Below are 10267 nucleotides of genomic sequence, written 5' to 3'. Positions count from 1 at the left end.
GGTTAATAAATTTGGCTAGGTCCCCTTTGCATTCACAACGTGTTAGAAAACCGTTATTCCACAACTTGCCCCATCGACAGTTGTGATAAGGGAGTAGTGTGAATTGCAGAGGAAGATCATAGTCTTTCCAATCTTGCAGGAACATCAGATTAAACAAGAGCAAGAAAGCCTTCAAGAAATCAAGAATCATGTGAATCATGTCTTCAACAAATAAACCTAAACTTTTTGGTGTTCTAATGTCATATAATCCTATTTTACGAAATTTCTTACATATAGTATCAGAGCCTAGATTATATGAATTAGGATCCAATTGTTTGTTATTGGATATGATTATATGTTTTGGGATTAAATTTTGTGCCTTTTTATTCTTGAATAAGATGATTAGTATTTTTTTTAACAACTCAGAATTTAATTTGATAATATTTGTATTCGGATTGATTTCCTAAATCAATTGATTTTTTCGTTTTTGATTGAAATTTATATTTAGTGTTAATTCTAAAACCCTATCGTCGATCCTGTGCACAAGAAAAAAAAATGCATTGACACCAAATTGGTATGCCACAATTAAAAACCAACGCACTTGAGATATAATTAAATATAGGAACCTGTGCGGCACAAGTAATTAAAAGGGTTTTACTTCTCTCATGTTGTATGAGAGAAGCTATCTCATGTTGTGAGATAAATTAAGTGGGACCCATCAATTTTTAAAAAAAGAAAAAAGAAAGAAAAAAGAGGCACGTCTTTTTACGTGAGTGTAAAATGAGATAGGACTCTTATGTAGCATAAGAGTATAATTTCCCTAATTAAAATAATAAAATGGTTTAGGTATTTTTTGTGGTTGGTTTCAGATGCATAGTTGGGTTTATAAACATGTGCTCAAGAGTCAAAATGCTAATGTATATACTAAAAAAAAAAAAAAGCTAATGTGTACCTGTTGTGCATTAAACATCCCGACCTAGGGAACTGCGGGATGATGTCATTGATCAAAAATTTGGAAATCTTTCTGTGTCCATTGATATTAGTCAAGCAGAAGAAGATATTGATTGAGCTCCTCTAGTCTCTTTAGGCATGGAAAAAAAAAAAAAAAAACTGATGTAGGAGATGTTTGTTGAATTAATTCTTGGTAAAACAATTATTTATATAAGGACAGAAAACTAAGGCTTGAATTCGATGAAGGCGTTTTTCTATTTGCACCTAAACAGGAATCTCAGAAGTTTTAGTCAGTTAGTAACAATTTCATGACTGCATTATTCATTTAGTATAATAATAAAAAATATTATATTATATCTATTGGCACCTTGTTGATATAATATTATGAAGAATTATTTACAATTCCTCCCACTTAATTATTATGGTTCATCTGTGTATTCAATATGTGTTTAAGAAATTAGAGCTGAATGAGAAAAGTTTTATCAAATAACTTTTTATTTATATTGAGAGTTGAGCTAGTTAATTAGATATATACATCAAATTTTAGAAATTTGTAGAATAATGCATATGATATTTGTGTGTTTATATTTAGACAGATTTTTTATTATCAATATTTGATTTGAGATTTTGATGGATAGATGTATGTTGAACATTACATTATATTTCATTATTTTTTCTGAATATATATTTTGAAGAAAAAATATGATGAACAAAATTAATTTGTTATATTTTGCATCAAGTGATGATGTGATTTGAATGCAATTATGATATAGTGTTGATTGCTCTCTGCTTCTAATGCTTACTCTAATATTTTATTTATTGAGGTGCATGCTTCCACTTGAATTGATTAAATACAAAATTTGTTTGGGAATGATTTTGGTTATTTTATGCAATTTCCTGCCCAAAGGGGTAATTGTGTGTTATAACTGTAAATTTGTTTGGAATGATGTTAATGGAGGTGCATTGGTCTAGGTGATCTGTCTGCCCAAAGGGGACACATCTCTGAAGCCCAATGTATGCTCATTGAGCAAATTTTCTATGAGGTTGTAGATGAAGTTATTGGAGGCTCATTGGACTAGAGATCTATCTGCCCAAAGGGGATGGATTTTCGAACCCAATGTTGTGCTCGTTGATTAACTCATCTGAGGTTCTGACCTTGGTTTATACCTTGGTTTGTGCATTCTGCCCAAAGAGGAATGTACTATTATGTTGGCCTTGTTATGACAACCTGTTGTGCTAAATGATTAGCTCATCCTAGGAACTTCTTGAGTTTGTAGATGAAGTTATTGGAGGCTCATTGGTCTAGGAATCTATATGTCCAAAGGGGATAGATTTTCAAACCCAGTGTTGTGCTCATTGATTAACTCATCTGAGGTTCTGGCCTTGGTTCAACTTTGGTTAGTGCGTTCTGCCCAAAGGGGAATGTACTATTATGTTGGCCTCATTATAATATATTGATTTAATTAAAGGTGTATATTGTCCAGTAATTTACTCTGATGCATTCCTGTTTTGCCTTAATAATGAACTTCTTGATTCATTTTGAAATATTTATTTTAATTTTTTATATACATGAATGTTCATTTGGAATTATTTGCTCTCATTCATATTTAATTTTGTGAGCTCTCATTCATATTTAATTTTGTTAGCTCTTATTCATGTTTAATTTTGTAATAAATATTTATGTTCCTTTTTCAAAATTTTAATTAATGAAAAATTGTTACATATTATCATGATTATAATGTTAGTATTTACTCTCCTAATTTTAGCGTAGATTTTATGTGCTTTGCCAATTAAGTTTGATTCGTGAGCCAAGATATATAATTGCTGATATTGGAGATTGAAATTTATAATACAAATTATAATTTCGTAAATGCAATATGAATTTGGAAAACATATGCTATAAGATTTTTCATATTATTTAGGTATGATTATTCAGAATGTTATTTGTAAATCGTCAGGGTTCTTTATTAATAAAAATTATTGTTTGCAATTATCTGCCTAAAGGAAGTTATTGTATGCATTAATTTTGAAATTTGCATTGAGTTAAAATTTCAAATAATGTGAAATAATTATGTATTATGTACTTTGTCCAAAGGAGAGTTTATAATAAGCTAATTATTTCGTTAAAATTACATCACTGCCCATAATTAATATAATTGCATTTATGTAATAAATATACTTTTGATATGAACGATAACAATGCCATAATAGTATTGTTGATTGGATTAAATTATGATTAATGGAGAAGAGATCTAGATATTTTATTTTATTTTATGAATTTTGATCTTGATAGGGCATTGCATGTTAGCCTATAATTAATATAGAGAACATACTTGACGTGTTTTTGTTTTTTTTTTTTGATAACAACTTGACGTGTTTTTTAGTGGGAGAGATATGATTGATTTTATGTGATCTTGAAGTTATTGTGGAGTCAGTGAGAGATAATTGCTTAGTTTTTAATGTGAGGATATGGGTTTATTTTGAAATGAATTTTCTATAGGGCCTTTTTGAGGAGGATTTTGAATTCTATATCCTTTTTAAATCAACATGGATTTTATTTTACATTAATGGTGATCTGATGAGATAGTGATTTTCTTGAGCTATGATGAAAATAATTTCTGTTAGTATATTTATAATAAGGTCGGTGGGAGAAAAATTCATTTTCTTGTATTGTATGTGAATGACTTAATTAGTGGTTGAGAATATTGATTGACTCTCTAACCAAATGATTTAGGCCCATGAAAAATACATGTGAAGAATATGGGCATTGTGAATTCCTTTGATTTAGTTGATTAGTGGGAGTTTGAATCATTTATTATTTTATTGTCATGTTGAACAATTTATTTTAGATATAATTGATTTGTATTTAACAGATAAATTTTATTTTGAACAATGGAGAAGGATTTAGTTTTATTATTGTATATATTGAGTACATGTATTTATGTTTATCAATTGTGAGATATTTTGGAACTCAGTGTCGTTGGGACCACCGTGCCTGTGGTTGATACTATATTGGAGTTTGAGGCATGATAATAAGATTTTGGAACTCAGTGTTGTTAGGACCACCATGCCTGTGGTTGAAACTAAATTGGAGTTTGAGGCATGATTTTGAAACTCAGTGTCGTTGGAACCATCATGACTGTGGTTGACACTATATGAGAGTTTGAGACATAATGGTGTTGTTAGGACTATAAGGCCCGTAGTCGACACCATATTTGATTATATGATGGTTTTTTGATAAACCATGAAATTTCTCTGGCTTTAAGGCATTTGAGAGAAATTTGAGGACTGAGAGAGAAAATAGCAGTTTGGCTGTTGTTGGATCATATTGGCATGCTATTTTCTTGCTACACTCCACACTAATGATTAGTCGACGGAGTCAAGTAACATTTGTGACCATGGAAGGTCTTATATCGGTAAGGGTATAATCACTGTCTGATTCAATGTTATTTGATTTTAGTTGGATGGAGTCATATTCAGATATCGCACCTTGGATCATGTGTTTTCTTAAAATGTGGCCACATTATAAGAATTAGTCCTTAGCCCGAGAGTCGTTTTCAAATAACTTGTTTTTCTTTTCTCTTTTAAATTAAAATTTTATTTTACAATTGATTTTGCCCAAGTCGGAGAATGTTAGAAATTTTTATAATAATTGTGGGCTTCAATCAATTGTAGTTTTTTTTTATTTATAAAAAACGGGCTAATTCATGATCCATATGGGGGTGCAGTATAAAGTCCATTTAATTAAGTGATCCTTTTGTTTGGGCTTGGATATCTGTAAACTGATTAGTGTGGGTAACAGTGTAGGCCTAACCCATAGGCCCAATGATGGTAAGGGACTAGGATTAATAAGTTTGGCTAGGTCCCCTCTGCATTCACAACGTGTTAGAAAACCGTTACTCCACAACTTGCCCCATCGACGGTTGTGATAAGGGAGTAGTGTGAATTGCAGAGGAAGATCCTAGTCTTTCCAATCTTGCAAGAGCATCAGATCAAACAAGAGCAAGAAAGCCTTCAAGAAATCAAGAATCATGTGAATCATGTCTTCAACAAGTAAGCCTACACTTTTTGGTGTTCTAATGTCATATAATCCTATTTTACGAAATTTCTTACAGTATAACACGATTATATTTGTTTCAAAAATGCTCTTTGCTTGTTCAGACGTACGGTTCTCAAACATATATGTTTCTGCCTTCGAGTTACAATCAAGCAATTTTTTGGCTACTCTAATTGCAGCCCTAACTTTCTGCTTGTCTTGAGGTAAAATCTTGGCACTAATAAAGGAATCCTTCAATTCTTTCTCCATCATGTATGCATATTTGTTGTGCAATTGTGTACCCCTTTATCAATCACACATTACGCAAGTGCACGTGTCAACAAGTAATAAAGTGCATGTGTGAGTCCAGATATCGTTCCCACGAAGAAAACTATAAAGTTGGGATCAATGTGAAGCAATCAAGGTAACAAAGATAATTTGGAAGAGGTTAATGACTAATTAAACAATAAAACTAATAATTAACTAAAAGAATGCAGTAATAAAATAGGTTTTCCAAGTATTAAAGATAGATTGGGATCAATTTCCCCATTATTGCAACTTCACCAGAATGCAGTAACCATGCTACAGCAATTATCCATTCAGTAACCAGAACACTAATGCATGCAAGGGCTCTCACCAACTCTACATGTATACTAAGTCCCACACCTCTATGGCCAACATAGTTATGAATCATTAAGTGCAAGTTCCATTTGATTTTGTGGTGTGAATGATCTCTCTACCCACAATTAACTAATTAAATTAGTTAAACCACAATGCTTAATAACTTTCTGAGTTCACCTATATCTCTATAGCCCAAACCCTAATTATCTTGCAGCTCTCTCTCGATAAGTCAACAAGAATAAAAATAAGCACTTTATTAAGCAAATGAAAGGAAAATCATGTAACAAAGTTAAAGCAATACTGACTACATTACAATAAGGGTGCTCTATCACCCAATCTTAACAATTTAGCCCATACTTGGGTGGGAAGAAACAACAAGGAAAGAATAAGATTCCATTAGACTAAAGTAAAGAAAATAGGGGCGTTGCTGTAGCACTGCTCTCGCAGTTACTGTAGGCTCCACCACCATCATCCTTGCTTCAGCCGCCGGAATAGTGTAGGGATCCACCGGATTTGATGATCTCTCTACCAAACCCTAGCCTCACCCTTTGATTCCTTGAATTTTTCTCAACGAACCCTCAAATTCTCTCTATGTGTTTCCCCCACTTTCTCTCTAGGATCTGATTGAATGTCTAAAGCATGTGTAGCATTTCTAGCATCTTTTCTGCGTGTAGGGTTTGTTCCTTTATATACTTGATATTCTGGGCCTCAAATAGCTCTTCAGGTCCATGTAAATCTTCATTCAAATCTGTCGTGTGAGTGGATAAGGATGACACTCTGTTTTGTTGTAATGCTGACAGAGCATTCTTTCCTTATTTGCTGCAGCTATGATTGAAGATATAGTTGTGTTTTGCTGCAGCGCTTGATTGAAGATTCTTTCCTTATTTGCTGCAGCTATGATTGAAGATACAGCTGTGTTTTGCTGCAGCACTGATTGGAGATTCTTTCCTTATTTGTTGCAGCGCTGATCAGGGACAGCGCATAATGCTGCTGCATATCTCATCAAATTCTTTCCATTTTGTGTTTCAGGTCTGAATTTGGAAATGTAATCGCTGATTTAATAAAGCTTTAATGGTGATCCTTTGAATGTTTTAAAGCGCATAGCCAGCTCAGGACTCTGATTACACGTTCAAAAACTTCTTCTAGCTAATTGGGCTTGGATCCATAGCTTGCTGGTGATGATGCATTGCTGACCGCATCTGCACTGCTACAGCACTGCTTTCCAATGCTACAACATGGACCTGCAGTAAAATAACAAGTGTATTAAATGTTTCCAATGCTCATTTATATCCAAATACACATAATTAACATAATTCTCAATTAAATCGTGAAATCATAGAATTCATGCATTAATCATATAAAATCAAGATAATTATATGCAATCATGGTACCAAAATATCACAATTAAGCCCAAAAATAACTCTTTTTTGGAGAGTTATCAATATTCATCCAATGCATTCATTGCTTTAACCTTATTCTTAATATCTTCAGCCTTGTAAATCTCAGCTTCCATCAACATTCTCTCCACTTCTTCAGTTGACAGTCTTCCTTTTTTTCATTCATTATCGTAATCTCTCTCTCGGGGCTTTTAGGTTTCCACTAATGTCCACTTACTTCTTCCTCCTAAATTCCAATGGAAAATGGTTCACCATTCTGTTATCAAAATCCTCTCCTCCTAGGTGAGTGTACCCAGCAGTGGCCTTAACATTGAAGTTATCATCCTTAATTATGAGAAGAGACATATAAAAAGTGCCACCACAAAGATCAAAGATGAAAATATTTCATTCTCTAACAAAATTAGCTCTCTTTTGAAGCCCATATGCAAGAGCTGCAGCAGTTGGTTCATTGATTATCCGTATAATACTGAGACCAGCAATGGCACCAGCATCTTTGGCAGCTTGACGCTGAGAGTCATTGGAATAAGCAGGCACAGTAATAACTACCTCTAGGGTTGTGCATGAGTCAAATTGAACTGAATTTTTTGAAAAACAGAATCGAATTGGTTTAAATGATTCAGTTCAAAAACGGTTCAATTTAGTTCAAAACCGATTCGGTTTGGTTCAGTTCGAAACCGGTTCGGTTTGGTTCAAAAATGATTCTATTCGATTGAAAACGGTTTGGTTTGGTTCGGATAGGTTCGGTTCCTTTACCGGTGATATCAAGAATGCATGTGCAATCTCCCGCGTCTTTGATAGGATCATAGATGAGATTTCCTCTGCAGCAAGTTGCTTTTCCTCACCCTTGTAGTTAACAACGATAATGGGTCTGTCATCAATACCAGGAATGACCTTGAATGGCCGCAATTGTAGATCATTCTGAATAATGCATGGAATCACTATACTTCCTTCCAATTAGCCTAGGTATACTTTTTTCCTTTATTGAAAATGAATACATTTTAATTTCTATTTAAAAATAATCAATGTAAAAGATTGGAAAAGATGAAAACTAAAAGAAATAAACGACAAGTCAAAATCTAAAAAAAGTAGATATATAATGAAATAGTTAAATTTTAAACGATTATTAGATAATAAAAATAGTAAATTAACTTTTTATATTATATATAGATAGATAAATATTTAATTATCGTTTTATTCTCTAAGAGATGTATTTGTAAGGGATGAATTTATACCTAAACAAAGGTGTTAGACAAAATCCATAAATTTGGATTTAGAAGATTTTTTTTATTGTAGATTATTAGTAAATAAAGGTAAAAATAAGGTAGGTTGCATTAGGTTTTGTATTAATAGTTATAAATTTATTATGGAAACTATTGACCTATTACTTATTACAGTTTTTTTTTTTTTTTTAAAGTTCAATCTGATTTTTTTTAATGAAAGTGTAAAAGTCTAACGTACCTTAAAGTTTATTTTAGAGGTATAAATTGTATGAAGAACAAATTTAAGATTCTTAATTTTTAAATTGGTAAACTTTTAATACAAAATATTTTTTGTATAAAATTAATATCTTATATTATTGTTTAATATGTGTTCAATTAATCCAATAGGATCAAAATCTCCAACATAATGTTTTTATTTGTATCTTGGATCGGTACGCTCGCGAGAGTCTATAGAAGAGACACTGCAAGAGGTAACAGATCACTATGCAAAAGAATACTGGTATATAGTCGAAGGTGTGGGTTGTGTGCATATTGATAAGCAAGAGAGTATGGGATTCAAAGTTTGTACCTGATAAGCTTAACCTTTATTTATATAAGGGGTTACCTGTAGGTATAGAGTCCTGATAGGAGTGTAATTGTTGAAGGATATGATAAGTAGTTTATCCTTTATCTCTTGGTGATAGGATAATGGGATTATAACACCTCACAATTGTAAATTAAGTGTTTAAACTATTAAGTGAGTGATTAAGTGAAGGATTACTGAAAATCCTAAAGATGAGGCCAAAATACAAAGAAAGGGCAAAACGGTAATAAGCCAACACGCAACCCTAGGAAGATAAAATTATTGAGTAGAAGGTCTCAGATGATAAAAATACCCTGGAAATGGATTCAGAACGAGAAATTGAGTGGATAGGCAAGTTTCAGAAAAATCAGTGAATAGTGTTTTTCGCGGGTAAAAATACTGCGTTACGATTGCACCGTAAAACGTTCCAGTTGAGTTTTGAGCTCTAGGTTTCAAATATGATTTATAAATGGTCTATAGAACTAGGAAATATGATTTCTGATTATATTTGATGGAATTAAGTCAGTTTGGGGAAGCGTGCCAACGGCGCGCGCAATAGCTTAAAACAGTGTTTTCTCCGAACGATCGGAAAACTCAGAACTCACCTAATCAAGTATAATTAAAGGAGAATAGTTAATGTTAAAAATTAGAGTTTCTAAATAGGTTGTGAATTTAAGGACATTTAGTGGAATAGTAGAGAAATCCGGATGAGTTTTAAGTCGCGTAAGGTGGCGTGGGACCCACCCCACTTAAACCCCACTTAATCCACCTCGCCTTCACTATTCATCATCACCTTATTTCCCCTCTTCCCTTTGCATAATCGAGCTGCAGCCCCCCTCCACCACCATTTGTATGCAAAATCTTCAATTCATCATAACTTGGTCATTTCTCCACCAAATCGATCGATTCTTGGCTTGAAATTTGTTGGAAATCACCTTCCAAACACATTGGTGGTATCCATTAGTCTTGAAGCTCTCTCATTTGGGAGAAAACTGACCTGGACAGCCACGAAAATTTGGGAGAAAGTTAGAGTTTGGTGGTGGTTTGTTCCAGCTTTCTTTGGGGATTAATTGGTGGAGCCTTGGTGACTTGTTTGTGGGTAAGTTTCAACACTTTTGATGGTTTAATTGTTGGATTGATTTCATGAACCCTAAAGGGGGATTTTGTGATTTGTGTTGTTAGAGAGCTCAATTGGAAAATGTGTATTAGATGATAATGTCTTGGAATGATGTGTGTGAGCTAGAAATCCCATGAAAATTATTGATGAAAATTATGAAAATTTAACTTAGAAATTTGAGGAATGCCATGACTTTGAGTTTTGAAATTTTGTTGGGCTTTGATTGATGAGTTGTTGTATGATTATATGATGATAATATGAGATTGTAGGTGGAGTGGAATGATTGAAAATGGAAAGAAATCATTTGGGATTCCCTAGGGCATAATTCGGCCATTGTGGGAAAAATGAGGAATTGATGTTGAAAAATCATTTGGATGATGTGTT

General features: G+C 33.0%; 1 pseudogene; it reads right to left on the bottom strand.

Moving 5' to 3' along the window:
* Positions 1-7149: 7149 nt before the first annotated feature.
* LOC133304810 (uncharacterized) lies at positions 7150-7902 on the bottom strand (annotated as a pseudogene).
* Between the last annotated feature and the right edge of the window lie 2365 nt (positions 7903-10267).

The sequence above is a fragment of the Gastrolobium bilobum genome, unplaced genomic scaffold (assembly GCF_033153095.1).
Source record: "Gastrolobium bilobum isolate Gb01-03AN ecotype WA unplaced genomic scaffold, APGP_CSIRO_Gbil_v1 utg119755, whole genome shotgun sequence".
NCBI classification, from domain to species: Eukaryota; Viridiplantae; Streptophyta; class Magnoliopsida; order Fabales; family Fabaceae; genus Gastrolobium; species Gastrolobium bilobum.
This window is presented reverse-complemented; position numbering and strand designations above follow the sequence as displayed.